Source organism: Apteryx mantelli, chromosome 2 (assembly GCF_036417845.1).
Source record: "Apteryx mantelli isolate bAptMan1 chromosome 2, bAptMan1.hap1, whole genome shotgun sequence".
Classification (NCBI taxonomy): domain Eukaryota; kingdom Metazoa; phylum Chordata; class Aves; order Apterygiformes; family Apterygidae; genus Apteryx; species Apteryx mantelli.
The window spans coordinates 4,563,966-4,579,773 of NC_089979.1; the positions used below are offsets into that span (position 1 = coordinate 4,563,966).

The following is a 15,808-nucleotide window of genomic DNA, read 5'->3' on the forward strand; positions in this document are numbered from 1 at the left end:
TTCCTTTTTCTTAAGTCCGGTATGCTCGGTGGTTTATTTATTCACGAACTGCACAGAAGGAAGCTCCCCATCAAATAATTTTGTTTTGGATTATATGCTAACAGCATGCCGAGGAACAGAAAACAGATACCTTTGTGCCACATACTGTGCGTTTTTAGGTGCCACTCGCAGGCTACTTTACGCACCCCTGGTTTAATGTAACGAAAATTAAGTGTTACGCTACTCTGCCCAGTGATGTCAGCACAGTTAAGGCTAGGAGACGTGGGTAATTGTGAATAATAATAAAAAAACACGTGCCTGCGCTAAAAAAAATGTGGTCTTTAGCACCGTGGGCTTACAACGCGGCAGGATTAGGGCTGCAATGGGCGCCCGAGCCTTTTAATTCCCCGCAGGTCGGTGCGCGCCGGGCGCCGAACGAGCCGCCCCGGGGAGAAACGGGCGACGGTCTGCGCGACACAAAGCGCCTCGGCCGGCGGCGGGAAGAGCAGCGCGCTGCAGCCGCCTGCTCGCACGGGCGGCACGGTCACCCCCGGGGGGATGTAACCGGGCAGAGGCGGCCAAACCCGAGGGAAGGGTCTGGGCTGAGCGGCGGCGGCGGCGCCGGGGGAAAACGCTGGAAACCCGCGGCGCCGCCGCCGCGCTCGCCCCGGGCAGGCCGCGGCCGTTACGGGAGGGCGCGCGCGGCAGGTGGCGGCCTGAGGGGCGGCCCGGGCCGCTCAGCGGGCCCCGCGGGCCGGCAGCGCCTCTCCGCCACGGGGAGCGGGACCGGCGCCGGCGCCGCCTCCTCCTCCTCCTCCTCCCCGCCGCCCCCCGGAGGAGAGAAGCCGCCGGCCCCAGCCCGCCCCCCTCAGGTGGGGCGCCGCGGCCCCCTCCCCCGCCCCTGGGGCGATGCCCAGGTGCCCCCGTAGCCCGCCCGCCCGTCTCCCTAGCAACGCGCCGGGCCCCGCCCCCTCGCTGCATATTCATGACCCCCGGCGCGGGGAGGGGGCGGAGGGGAAGGGGGGCGGGGGCGGGGAGGGGGCGGAAGCGGAAGCGGGGAGACGGTTTCCGAGGAGCCCGGTATAAAGCGGCCGCTGGTGCCCGGTGTCGCCCGCCGCGCTCGTGCCGCCGTGAGTGACCTCACCCCTCCCTCCTCCTCCTTCCCCCCACCCTCCCCGCCGGCCGCCGCGGCCACCTCCCGGCACCGCCGCCTCCTCCCCCGCCGCACGGAGCAGGTCCCGGGTGCAGGGGGAGACCCGGGGGCAGGTAAGGGCGCCGCGCCGCGCTGCCCGGCGGGGCGGGCTGGGCTGGGCCGGGGGCGGCGGGGGGGGGGGGGAGAGGGGCGAGATTCTGGGGTGAGGGTGATGTGGGGCTGCGGCGGTCAAGAGGCAGTGAGGAGCTGTAGGGGGAGGGAGGTGTGGAGGTGGGAGAGGGGTGAGGAGGTGTGGGGAGAGGGTTTGGGGTGAGGGCGATGTGGGGCTGCAGAGGTGGGAGAGGGTTGGGGTGAGGGCTGTGGAGGCAAAGAAGCAGTGAGGAGCTGTAGGGGGAGGGAGGTGTGGGGCTGTGGAGGTGGGAGAGGGGTGAGGAGCTGTAGGGGGAGGGAGGTGTGGGGCTGTGGAGGTGGGAGAGGGGCGAGGAGCTGTGGGGAGAGGGTTTGGGGTGAGGGCGATGTGGGGCTGCAGAGGTGAGAGAGGGTTGGGGTGAGGGCTGTGGAGGCAAAGAAGCAGTGAGGAGCTGTAGGGGGAGGGAGGTGTGGGGCTGTGGAGGTGGGAGAGGGGCGAGGAGCTGTGGGGAGAGGGTTTGGGGTGAGGGCGATGTGGGGCTGCAGAGGTGAGAGAGGGTTGGGGTGAGGGCTGTGGAGGCAAAGAAGCAGTGAGGAGCTGTAGGGGGAGGGAGGTGTGGGGCTGTGGAGGTGGGAGAGGAGTGAGGAGCTGTGGGGAGGGGGTTTGGGGTGAGGGCGATGTGGGGCTGCAGAGGTGAGAGAGGGTTGGGATGAGGGAGATGTGGTGCTGCAGAGGTGAAGAAGCAGTGAAGAGCTGTGGGCTGAGGAAGATGTGGGGCTGTGGAGGTGGGAGAGGGATAAGGAGCTGTGGGGAGGGGATTTGGGGTGAGGGAGGTGGGGTAGTGAAGGTAGGAGGAGTGGGGAGCTGTGGGGAGAGGGTTTGGGGTAAGGGAGATAGGCTGTGGGAGTAAGGAAGAGATGAGCTGGGGGAGGGAGATGTGGGGCTGTGGAGGTGGGAGAAGGGTGAGGAGCAGTGGGGAGAAGGTTTGGGGTGAGGGAGATGAGGGGCTGCAGAGGTGGGAAAGGGATGAGGAGCTGTGGGGTGAGGGCTCAGGGTGAAGGAGGTGTGGGACTTGAGGCTGTGAGGGTAAGGAAGGGATGAGGAGCTGTTATGGGAAGGAGATGTGGGGCTGCAGAGGTGGGAAAGGGGTGATGAGGTGTTGGAGAGGAATTGGGGTGAGGGAGATGTGGGGCTGTGGAGGTTGGGGGGAAGGATTGGGGTGAGGGAGATTGGGCTGTGTGGTGGGAAAGGGATGAGGAGCTGCAGGGAGTGGGACTGGGATGAGGGAGATATGGAGCTGTGGGGAGAAGGATTGGGGGAGGGAGATGTGGGGCTGCAGAAATAAGGAAGGGATGAGGAGCTGGGGGAGAAAGAAAGGGTGGGCATAATGTGAGGGGGTGAATGGTAGGATGAATAAGGTGGGATTGGAGAGCCTGGAAAGATTGGGTTGTTGGGAATATAAGCAGTCCTAATGAGGTGAAGATGGGATGAGGAAGAGGTGGCCGAGTGCTCCTTGGGGATTGTGCTGGGTGGCGAATATGCTGGGAGAGGACTTGTCAGAGGTGCTAAAGATGGCAGTTAGTTTAGCCCCTCAGATTTAAGCTTTCTCTGCCACTTGAATAATTCCATGCTTAATCTGTAACCTGAGCTCAGCGCTTTACCATGAAACAGTTCGAAGTCTCACCTCGCCTAGTGTAGCACGGTTGAGAGAGAAATTACCTATTGTTAAACCCTTACAAAACTTCCCAGGCATCCTACCGAAAAACTACAGTTTTCTTAAGCTCCGGATGTTTCATGTTATCAGTAATTGGAGCACCTTAGAGGTGTGAACTTGCAGTGGTGGTCTCCTGCCTCTGACAGGTGCAGAAACTGCTTTTGACCTTGAAAAATACTGTCCCTTTGTGGCAGTTGTTTTCTATTGTAATGAGTCCTGCGACTCTAGTATTTGAAGGATTGGCCTCCTGGACTGTGTGTGTATATAAGAGGAAAGGAGGGAGGAAAAGATCTAGCCAGGACTCAGCACTGAATGCAGTGACAAGTTGATGTTGCTGGAATTGGGCTACTGCAGCTGGTTACAAATGAAGAGAGAAAAGTGAAGTTGCAGATGTTGGGTGTCTGACTGAAGAGGTGACTCCTTTCTACGTTGCAGAAAGGAGAGGTGTTGCAAGAAGCAGCCCTAAAGCAATAGGCAGTGCTGGAAAGGTGGAGCACAGATTTATATTGCAGTTAGGAGAACTCGTGAGAAGAAATCACACTGTTACAGCATGTATCCGTAATACTGTGTGAAAGCTGTTCTGCAGTATGATCTGCATCATGTTCCACTTCCTTGGGTCAGACAGTGCTACTAAAATTTAATGAAATATGGCTTGAGCTGGCACTTCAGCTCAAAGAAAGAGCTAGTGAATGCTTCCTGCTTTCCTTTAGACCTCAAGCTTTTTGTAAGTATCTGGCAAAAGCAGTTGCTGGTGTGATTGCTCTGATATTTCTACCACTTAAATGCAGAACCTGCATAGCTTGTGTATGCCTTCCTCCCTCGTACCAGAATTGCAAAAGATAAGGTCTTCCTCATTAGGTTTGTTTAATGATTATACTGAATGGTTGAAATGTTCAACAGGCCTAAGTGTTCCCTTCCTAAACAAGGAAAAGGGCTTGAGATAAGAGTTTTAAGGTTTTTAGTTGACAGTTTGGTTATAAATGCTCCTAAAAGTGTGTTTTTACTAAATTTTAAAAAGGTAATGACACCTTCTTAGGCTTTTAATACTGCATCCAGTAGTCTTGGAGGTAGCCAAAAACAGTTTATTGGTTCCCATGCCTGTCAAAGGTAGTGGCAGCTGCTGTCTTGGAAATGAGAGCTTCATTCCAGTATTAATGAGATTAAATCGGGTATTTAAGGGGCTTTTCATGACAAAATAACAATTTCCATGATCTAAAGGATGGGATCAGTGGAACAATGTCTATTTTAGTTAGCTACTTGTACTATTGGAGGCCAGTTCATGTTAATCGGCTCATGCCTCACTGAGAAGGGAAGTGACAACAGTTCTTGCATTTGGTTGTGCATAACTGAGGCATCTTGAGTAAAACTGAAAACTTGCAGCTCTATAGATAACCCTCTTACATAATGCATGCTAACCCCGGTTAAACCTGCTGCTCTTCAGGTGGTTGTTTCCATGAAAAGAATGAGCAATATCTGCTAACACAATCTTGTTTGAATGCTGCTGGAACTGCTTGCAATCAAAAGTAACTCTTGCCCACAAAGCTGAAATGTCGTCTTAGCAGTCTAGTCTCTGTACACTTTAAATAGACTTTTGTTGCATTGATTTCAGCTGACAAGGGAGTGTCTTCTCCTGTAGGAGTCCTTCATTAATAGTGAGAAGGTGGTATATTTAAGACTATCTTTACATAGCTGGCGAACCTGCTGCTTCTGTCTTCAACTTGCAAGGAAATCATGAAGTGCGACATTTGGGCGCCCTTTCAGTGGTGCAACACAAGTAGAATATTTATGTGGATTCTAATGAAGCTTAGTGTAATGTAACTCAACCAATACCCATGTGTATATGTCTAAGTACATGTGACCTAAATTCTTCACACTGAAGCAAATGTAGCAGCGGAGTGCCTGGGTGAAGAGCTTTCTGAAGCAACTGTCTTTATTCTACTGTGTGGAAACACAGGCTCTGAGGAGCTTTGCAACAGCAGGCTGAACTTGGACCCATCTCACAAGGCTGTGACCTTGGAGCTTAATTACTTTTAAACTCGCTCCAGTCTTGGATTCACTGACAGCTAAAGAGTTTGGTCTTGGTAATTTAATATTGCTCTGTTTGTCTGCTAAGGAATGTGTGAACTCTGTCTCCCTGTATAAACTTGTTTTTTTTCAAAAAATGGATCATTCCTAAAAGCTATATGAGAATATTCTCATTTGTTAATACCTGTGGAGCATTTTACTAGTGAAACTGCAGGTAATGCTTAATCTTTTTGAGAAGTCAAAATGCATTGCTGATTGGGTAGTTCAGAAAAATGTGTAAGCTTTGAAAGGCATCTTACAAATGCCTAGATGGGAGTTTATTGCTGAACTGACCTAGTAGCTGCAATATAATGAGCAGAGTTGTGACTGAAGTTCTTCCTTATACAGCTGAATTTGATCTTGTCTGGCTGAATCTTCATGAAATAAACTCTGCTATGGTATACTGCTGTCATTCTCTTCATAGCCACATACCTCAGACTTAAGGCTTTGCTCCTACAGCAGGTGGACAGTTTCTCACAAGTACTGTGGGCACCTCAATTCACATGTTATGCAAAAGCAGTGAAATCCTTTCACATCTCCCATCATGGGAAACTGCAGTTGGAAATTCTTTCTGAGTTTAACTGGTGGTCTATCTGTACTGTTACTCCTAACAGTAGAAGCTAACCTCAAATAATTGCATCAAATGATCAAGTAGCATGTGTTGAGCAACCCTGCACGTACAGTGGTATCATGCTTGAGATAAAAACAACCTCCAGTTGCTATTCAAACTGACTTTGATAACCTGTTCGTTGATGCTGGCACAAAAGCATGCTAAATGGAGGTGAAGCTACTTGACTTGACATGGGGCTTCCAAGTTCATCTGCCAGGGTAGCTGCTGTGGAAGCAGCGAGGCCATCACATGGCATGGGGGAAGCTCTAACAGCTTCCTGAGTCTCACTGGTAATGCACTGGGGTCCTAAGGAGACCTTATGGCTTCTACCTGTAATAACTGCAAGATCCCAAGCTCTGGCCCATTATAGCCAAAGGCATGAGAGTCATCAAAGCTACTTCAGCTTTAGTCTAAGTGTGTGGAATTGCTTCTGTCAGAGAAGGCTTAAACTGACTTGGTTACTCTGTGAGAGCTCCCAGTCCTTCAACACGCAGCCTGCTGTCAGTCTTATTGAGCAGCTTCCATTTGAAAGTGCAGGTAACTCAGGAATACTGAATGCGATGGTGGTTGCTCACTCAAACAGTCCCCAGTTTAACACCAATATATTGAAACAATACTCTTCCAAATCAAAATATTATTCTTGCCTAGTAACTGCTTTAATAATGAGTCCAGTGAACTTTGTAGCACAGCAATATATGCAAGTCACTAAAAAAACAAACAAAACAAATGATTCTGACAAATCCATTTGCCAGAAAGCTAAAAAACATAATATCTCCTGTCAGGATGAATGTCGTGTTGTATGTAGCTTGAAAGATAGTCGGTATTTCTTTTTGAGAATCACCTTCAAGATGGGCGCTCCTAGTCTGCTTCCAGAACTGGCTTCTGGGCTGTCACTAGCTCAGACCAGAGCTCTACTAAAGACTTCACATGCTTCACTAAACTGCTGCTGGTCAGATGACTGTTCAAAAGTTTGCACCTTATCAGTTACCCACACATCTTGCATTTGGGCCACAGCCCTACCCAGTGCATTCAGTAACCACCCAAAATGTCAACTGGTAAAGGATATTACTATGTCCTTAAGCTAGAACTTTGAGGGTCCCTTGTATCCCAGCGCAAATTAGTTACTGCTGTCCTGAATAATACTGGTTGTTCTGTAATGCTTCGATATTATATAGTTCACGCTGTTTGGAGTGGAACAGGATACTCTGCATTAGAAAGAGCTGAGTTCATAGTATTAAATGTAGGCCTGTGATATAGTTGCTGGAGGCCGAATTTGCCTCAAGTTAAAAGCTGAACTTCAGGCATCTCAGCAATGGCTTCAGAGCGCTGCAATGTCTGAGTCATTGCTCAGTAGTTTACGTGCTGTGAACTGCCATCTTAGGGAAACTGGCACACAGTAGCTTAACTAAAGCCCTTAGTGTTGGTATTTCCAACAAGTGCTGTAAAGTCACTTAGACTGCCGACTGGAATACTGCTTTATAACAACTAAGGACAAGCAGCCAGGGTTTCGCATCGAGCTCGTTCTTGGCAATAACTTTCTGGCTAGCTTCAGGACATAAGGCTTTCATTTGGTAATGATTTGGTTTGGCTTAGGAGCTGTTTCTGACCTTGGTTTGGCTCTTACTGGTATGTAGTCTACTCAAATGTAAGCCTCTGGGTGACGGGAAGGTTGTTTGTCTCTTCAGTACATGGACAGCTATACTCTAAAATCCCAGTTAAAATTGAGGAAGACTTGCTTTCCAGGACCTCCTGTCTCTGAGGGATACAGGCTACTGAACTAGTCTCCTTGGCTTAACCTTGTTAGGCTTGACTAGTCAGCCTTAAGGCAACACTGCTAAAAGACTGCAAGTTGGGGGGCCCCTGGTGCTAGGATAGAATAAAACCCACCTTTCCTGTAAGACTAAAACTGCAGGTCATAATAGATGCCTCATCTGTAGCGCGGCATAAAAATGTAAAAAAAAAAAAGTAAACAACAAACTTGGATTTCTTAGCCCTAAAAACAGACTGAAGATGCTTTTTAAAAAAATTAAATAGGGTGTGAACAGCAACAGATGCAGGAAAGCATTACTCCTGAATTGTTTTACTAAACGATATCTGAAGTGGATTTTATCAGTGTTCTGGGGAGAGCAAGACTGGAGCTCTTAGAGTTGAGAGGACCTAGTTTCCTCATCTTGTTTTAACTGAGAACTCTAATGTTTTTGTAACTGAAATTGAAACCAGTGTTGTGCTGACCCTGCATATTTCCTATCCTCTGCTGGCTGGCCTGCAGTACTTTTGCATGCAGTATAGTTCATTTATTTTGGAGACTTAAAAACAAGCCATTATCACCCTTTGGTGCCAGATAAATAAATGACCTAACTGGGGGGCTGAACCCAAAGTGCCGTCTCTACAAAAGCACAATTGCATGTTGTACTTATCATCATTCTGCCCTTGAATATATGATCGGTCTTCCTGGACCACATCCAGAAACCAGTGGCTTAACCCAACAAGCGATGACTACAGAACAGTCAGTTTTCTGTGCCACTTCATTTCCTATCATCACTTACATACAGCAAGCAGTCTTCCAGAATACATGTAAATTATTTGAACTGCATAATCTACCACTTGCTTATCAGTCAAATGAGAATAGATGTGGGAGGAACAGAATCAACTATTAAAGTAATTTTGATGCTGGATCTTTGCTTTCAGGTAACAAGGGCTTCGGGGTTTCTGTGGGGAGGGGGAAGGAATGCACGCGGGGTAAAAATACTCCTCCTCTTTCAGGAATATCTCAGCAAGTACATTGGTCTATGCAGTCTGGCTTGGGATACTCCCAAAGGAGTGATTTGGCAGTCTGAACTATTGCTCCTTAGAGTAGTGTGGCTGGCCAGCTAACTCCCAAGGGTTCAAAAAATAACCTAAAACAAATGCACAACTTGCTTCAATGCTAACACATCTAGTGCACGTCCTGTTTGTCTGAAACATGTCTGGGGAAATCAACTCTTGATGTAGGCTTGTTCTTGTTCTTTTTGTTGGCTCTTGTTCTGCTTCTAACCCCTCTGTAGAAAGGGAAAATGCCAACGCTTCAGTGCAGGAGTTATCCTGATGTTTCCAACATCTTATACTTCTGCGTGTCTCAGAATACCACTTACATAGGTTTTGACATTTTTGGTTTTGGGACTGTCCAAAGCTTTTTGATTCAAATGTCACAGCATAAAGGTGAAAACACTACCTTCTTCAGTGGGCTAAAAAGGAGAGTGACCCGGAGTTTTCTGTGCTTCTCATGCTCCTACAGTTATTGCAGGCCTGACAGTTTGAGCCCTGGTTTTTCTGCTGCTTTGCTTTCCAGATTGCTTGGCCAGTTTAGTCCTCTCCAAGGTCTGGTATGTTCAAAACTTCTGTCATGCAGCTGCATGATAGTAAGTCTGTCTTGAAATCCACTGGAGGACACTTGGGAGAAGTGGCATTGGACCAGCTAGTGTGTCCTCTTGCACGTAGTCACTCCAGGATAGTCTGCCTAACAGTCTAAGATGCCATCTGAAAGTAAGCCTCTGAACCCTATGGATACTAGTGGGATGTATGCATATGAACTTGACTGGTGTGCTAAATAAAGGATATATAGCCTTTTTGCTGGGGTCTCAGGTAGCTTCCAGTTATGCTATACTACAAGAGCTTGGATTCCCATCCAGTGAATCTAGTGCCTGCTCTTCCACAGATGCCTAGTGCCTGTTCCTCTAGTAGGCTTAAGCTTCAATCGTTAGTAATGACTTTTCACTAATGAAGAATGTTAGGATATACTTGTGGGCATGTAGTCCTATTTGCTGTGATGCCTTAAAATGGAGCCTTACTCTGACTTCTTAGGCTGTTTGTGACTAGATCCAATTAATATCAGACTTTTCTCTCTATAAAACCTAATATAGTACGTCTGAGGCATGTCATAAATTTGACTCCTGTACTCCTTGAATAGACTTTTTGGCTCCCACTACCTCTATACAAGTTACTTTATGGGAAGTTGCTCGCACTTACCTTGTGCAGAAAATAGCTGTGCCCAATAACTGCAGACTATTAAACATGATTTGTTCATCAGTGTACTTTCAGCTCTTTCTAGCAACACAGCACTGCATAGTATTTCCCTAGGCTACACTTAGCAGCTTTCTTTTTCTCATTAACTATGCTCCTAAATTAACACTTATTCTGTATTAAGACTGGTTACTGAATAACTGACTAATTAGTGCCTCATTTATTACTGGTACAATAGTAGCTACACTGTTTTGTGAACTTTCAGCAGCTTTTGGTCAACAGACCAATTGTCTGGGTGACTCTGTAAGGGTCCTGTGGAGGTACTTTTAAATATCTCACCCACAGGATCTCTCAATCAACTTGAGAATAAGTTGCCTTGATTGCGGACCATAACCTCATTCTACTTATTCCCCCACTGAGATTTTAGTAATTAAAGTGGCCTGTGGTCAAGCATCCCTGTTAGAGAAAGCTTCAAGTTCCTACATAACTACTGTATTAAAACTGAATACTGAAAACACCATAGCTTGCAAGAGACACGTTTTTCAAATGAGTGGGACGTGAGACTTCACCAATAAATACAGTCAAAAATTGTTGCAATGCAACAAATGATATGGAAATACTGCCTCTAGGAAACAGAGCAAGAAAGGTGCTGTAATTCTGTGCTTTAAGCAGTTCCGGTAAAATTGCTTTACACTTAAATAGATCTGAACTGAAGACAGCTGTTCCAGGAGGGGTGTTGGTAATAGCTCCCCGGGCCTCAATACTAAGAGTATGCCTTATGATCAGGGCAGAGTCTGATGTTAATGTATTTAAATGTTTCATCTCCATGCAGTGTGTTGCCTAGTTGGAGTTTAAATTGAGGTGGTCAAGGTGAAAGTGCTGTGCAGCTGAACGAAAGCAATACCTTTGTTTATCTCCAGTGGCAGCATTCAGCTTGTTAATATTGCATCAACCTGTAACTTGGAAAATAAGTGGAAGCCTGCCAGTAATGAATATTAAGGAAAAAAAGCGGGGGGGGGAGGGTTTCCTTATTTTGCTTCAATGATTGTCCAGCATCTCTTGTAATTCTTACATGGTTTGCTTTTGTAAGTGCCATCATAAAGCCTTTTTGGGTCACTGCAAATGTAGGAATTAAATAACTTCCTTTGTTATTTCTGTTACTTGACTTTATTATTATCCAGACAATAAGAATACTGGCCTATCCTTGGCTTTCAATGAGGTATTTTTTTAAAGGACACTGGACTAGACTCAGAGCAAATCGGGAGACCAAGGCTGGAAACTTCTGGACCCCAGTTTATCCAATAAAGCAAATGAGCCCAAAACTCTTCACAAATTGGTTAGCATCACAATACAAGCTATAGCTTTGAAAGTTGTTTGATGTGAGTGTCTAGGACTGAAGATGCATCTTTTTTGTCTGAAAGGGTTTATGCTTTTAGTCATGCTGTCACCATGCCAACCCTTCAGGAAAGCATGGAAACATAGAAGGCTCAGGATCAATGAATGAATCTCCAGCTATATTTGTAACTGGGCTTGTAGTTTAATGTTAAATCTGTATTTGCAAGACTTTCAGATAGCAAATTAGACAGACTAAACTGCAGGCTGGCCAGGAAAAGTCGGGAGGTCTGAGCAGCATCTCTGATAGTTATATGAGCACCTTCACTCACAGTATGAATGAGGAGGGTGCATTCAAAGTGATGCAGGTGTCACAGTGATCTAATGGGACTCAAAGTATGACTTTGAGGATATAACTGCTGAAATTAGAATAATCACAGCAAATTGTGGTCACACCTGCTTCTAATGGTAAGAAATCTACCTCACTAAGAGCTTCAATAATCGGATGTCTGGGTGCAAGACTAACCAACAAGTGGGAGGCGTCTGCCCAAGGCTAGTGCGTTTCAATACCGTGTTTCTCTATTGCATGTAGCTATTATGGATAATGCTGCTCAAGACTTATCCCGTCACCTGTGTGATGTGTAAACTTCCTTGATTCGGTCTGTGACCACCCAAAGGCTCGGCCCAGTTGACGTGCAGCTGAGTACTGGATATGACCACAAAGCAACTCCTTTTGTCCATCCATTTCCATACTAATGCTGAGGAAAGCTGAAGGTTTTACCTACTCAAATACAGCTGGAGAGTCATCCAAAAGAGGCTGGAAGATGATTCTGCCAGAACTTAATTAGTATTTTTTTGCCATCTTGTCACAAGTGGCTGTGCCAGAAGTTGACTTTGAATTTCTTTTAGAACTGGCACCCTGTAGAGATGAAGTCACGTCTGCGCTGTTTCTCCAAGACTCGAGCAGCGCTGTGCCGTTAGCTCGTTGGGGAGTCAGGCAGCAGAGGAGCCTCGTCTCTGCCACCACCAGGCGTTATATAACTCTTCAAAGCTGCCACCTCCCGGATCAGTGGCTTTCAGAACATGTGGTGAGGGGAGGAGGTGGCAGAGACATGCTAAATAGGGAAGCTATGAAAAGCTGCCTGCATCAGGACTTTTATATACCTTGATAAGAACTGCACTGACAGCTGCTAGAAGAGCCTGGTGCAGTAAAAGACATCAGTGCTTTTCTGCTCAAAGCAAAATTTATGAGCAAAGGTTACGATGAGCGTTTTTTCTGGAAAGCTTGTTGGCAAAGTTAATTCAGATATCTGAGTTTCTTGTGGGAGAGGGGTTTGCTGTGTTTTTCTTTGATCTGTTCAAAACTAGCTTTGTTTGTCTTTGATCTACAGAGCTAATTCCTTGCTCGTTATCCTGGTTGGTAACAGTTCAGGGTCTGTTCCCAAAAATATCTAGGGCGGCAAAGACTTTTTGGTGCTAACACAGCACTGCATTAAGGAGACAAAGCAAAGAATTAAAGAGTATTTACCTTCTTGCTTCCCCATGTACAAAAGAGTACACAGTATTGCTTTTGATGCTGTGTGCAAGATGAAACTGGAGATTTTAGAGGTTTTTGTTTGGAACCGGGCTGTGCAACAAGGAAATGCACCTTGAACTCCTAATTAACTAGGCACCAATTCTTTTAATTTTTGCCTTTTGTCCTATGGCACAAGCTGCAGCTTTCCAAGACAACCCCTTCATAACTTGAGATCCTCTCTCAATCTAAACAGCCTGGACTATTCCAGTCAAGCTTTCCTTTGCGTAACTGAGTCAAACCAGGATGTGCTCACTGTGGTGAACCCTAGTTTTGAGTTGGTCTGCTCGTGGCTTGGTAGCCCTCTGGAGAAACAAATGCCAGTTCACAGAATCACCTAATCAGTTTGCTACACTCACCAATTCCTTGATTTTTATGATGCGCAGATCATGCCTCTAGCTTGCTTGCAGCAAAGAGGATGGAGGAGTGTTTTAAGATTGCTTGAGTTCCTGGGCTTTGTCCAGTTCCTTGAACCGATAGTGTTTAAAAATAAAAAGCATGCCAGAAGACACAGGCATGTTCAGTTTCTTTTCCGTGCAGGCAAAGAAATGAGATCAGGTGACTTTCAAGCAGCTCGGTCTCCTACCCAGATGCTTGGGTGTGTTACCCAATGTCTGTCCTTGAGTAAACTGGAGTCTTTAACTGTACTGAGGCACTTCACACTGAGCTGTAAAGCTAGTGTCCATACTAATTTCAGTTCCCTGTTTTGAAAGCTGGTAATACTTTACTTCCAAGGCTTTGCACTTCATAGGAGTGAAGCTTACAGCCTGACTGAAACTTATCCTTACAGGACGAATATTCCCTCATCAGGGGAAATGCAGGATACCGTTGCCATACTTGTATGCATCCTCTTTCTCTAGACCTCATATGATGAGTGTTAAGGCAAGGTAATGCTGCAAGCCCTCAAAGGAAGGTGAGCTGAGAAACAGTTTCTGTAGCCAAAAGTCTTGTCTTATCTGCAGTCAGTGCAGACCTCAGCATGTATAACTAGCAAGAACTGTGCAGACGCCTCATGAATTCTTCTCTTGCAGGATTTGTTATCAGTGAAGCATAAAAGTTAGTTATACTTCTTAATAAACCAGTAACTCTTATTTTCTGTCTACCCCACATTTAAGTTACCTTGAACTTGCTGCTCTTCGATTAAAAAGCATGATGTGGCATGTTAGTCTCCTTAGCTTGCATTCTGTTTTTAATGCAGAATTCAGACTTGAGTATTGTTTGGCTTAATAAAGCTTTACAAAGTGGAAGTGACCTTTTGAACTATTTCTACCATATTTCATGGTGATCTAGGTCTCCAGAGGACTTCATGGGTCAAAACAGTCTGCTTTTATTGCAGAAATACTTTTATAGAGGAAATATGTTAAACTTGCTACTGGGTGAACAAAAACCTGACTCTATTACATTAGGACAGGATAATAAATGCAGAAAACTGCATTTCATTTTCAAATGACCTAACACAGAGATGTGTTGCCCTCTGTTTTAGCTATTAAGCTTTGGCTGGTGCATAAACAAAGCAATATTAAGAAATTTGAAGTCTTTTTAGGCTCTTGGAGCCTAAAACATTAAAGCATATCATGCTAAATTGCACATTCCTGTAATCAAATCATATTCTTCCCAAAAATCTGGCAGGTGATAGTTCTAACAGTAAACACATTTGTTTATTGCATAAGCCTGTACTGTAAGAAAAATAAAGTGACTAAGCAGAATGTTCTGTCAGTAAAGCTGCCAAAATAAATCAGTCCAGAAGGGCAAGCTATTTTTTTCATTAAAATAAGCTTCAACAGCTATGGAATTTTTCAGCCGAAGGGCTTCCTCTCACTTGACAAATGACTAAAATGTCAGATGCCTCCGGGTGCTGACCAATAACTTGCATCTGCTTAAAGATCTGTAATAGTCAAGTAATAAATGTGGCTGTTGTTCACAAGCTGCAAGAATTAAACACTTGTCTTCCTCCAATTGCCTGTGTTATCTGCGAGGGCATACAAGGGTGCGTGCGCCACGGGAACCCATGTGTTCTTGTGGAACGCAGTAGCTAGGCAGTTGCGTGTCGGTTCAGAGCTGAAGATTCAACGATCGAAAGGAGCAGCCTCAGCCTGTAGAGCCCCAAGGAAGTCACCAGTAATGAGTGTGGTAAGGAAGGAGTGAACCTGCTTTTTTTCCTCCTGAAGGCTAATGACACTTCTGTTGCTGATACCATGTGGAGAATACCCTGTAATCCTCCTGGTTACAGCTTAAGCCAATCATTGCTTCTCTGATGAAGAAGAGATCATTTCATGTTGTCCTTTCAACAGCTTTTATATTTGAAACCTGCTGTCAAACCTTACTTTGTTTAAACCATTAGAATAATCTTACGCCCGTCAGACTTAGTTGTTTTCTGGCTTTCATTGTCCTTTCTATTATTCACCCCAGCTTTTTCTAGTTGGCCCACATCTGTTTTGAAGTAGGGTGTGCTTTGTTCACTGAAGTGCGCAAACTGGATGTTATACTCAATGAGGCATCTTAGTCATGTGAAATAATCCTTACCTCTAATAAATATTTCTACTTAGTCTGTCTTTCAGCAGGATACCGACTTGTGTTCTGCTCATCAGCTATAATGCCCAGATTTTTCTGGGAAAAATGTAACCCTTTTTCCATTCTATCTGTGCAGTTAATTGTTAGCAGGAGCAATGTTTGAATAAATACTTGCCAATTGATCAGTTTTGTTTTAGACTGTCCTTTAATCTCTTGCAGTCCTCAGATCTCTGTTCAGTAAACCAGCTCTCAGCATGTGAGCTCATGTTTCTTCTGGACTAACTCTGGAAAATTCCTGAAGCCTGCTTATAAATTTTTTCACTTTGGTCAGCTACTCTTCATAGCAAAAGATGTGAAATTGGTGTAACGTTTTCCAGGTCTCCGAGTTTCCTACCCACTTGTGGTGGTTTCATCCAAGATTGCCAGAGTCTTAAATAGGGATGGATGGCATCTACTGCTTATTAATAAGGCCTGTGAAATCCTACATCACTCCTAACTTATTGGAACCTTCCTCTTTCAGAATTGGATATCTTTCTGGGAGACCTTGAGTGACCAAATTCAGTCGGTTCAGGTTGTCTGGAATCAATTTAAGTCTTCTCTAACTGAAAATGGAAAAGGCATGCAACAAACCATCCAATATGCAAAAGTACTTGGAATGGGCTATTTAGATATTGTAGGCTAAACAATTAAGATGTTACCACAGTCTGACTGGGATAACTCTGCCACTTGCTGAAAGGCTCCTT

The 15,808-nt window shown here is 45.7% G+C and overlaps 1 protein-coding gene across 1 annotated transcript in view; it reads left to right on the forward strand.

The window, feature by feature from the left end:
* The first annotated feature begins 1,149 nt into the window (after positions 1–1,149).
* Positions 1,150–15,808, forward strand: part of SLC45A4 (solute carrier family 45 member 4) — a 66,915-nt gene continuing 52,256 nt past the window's right edge. The window contains exon 1 of the mRNA XM_067290108.1: positions 1,150–1,245. The gene's annotated coding sequence lies outside the window, so the exon portion shown is untranslated. The remainder of the gene's footprint in view (positions 1,246–15,808) is intronic.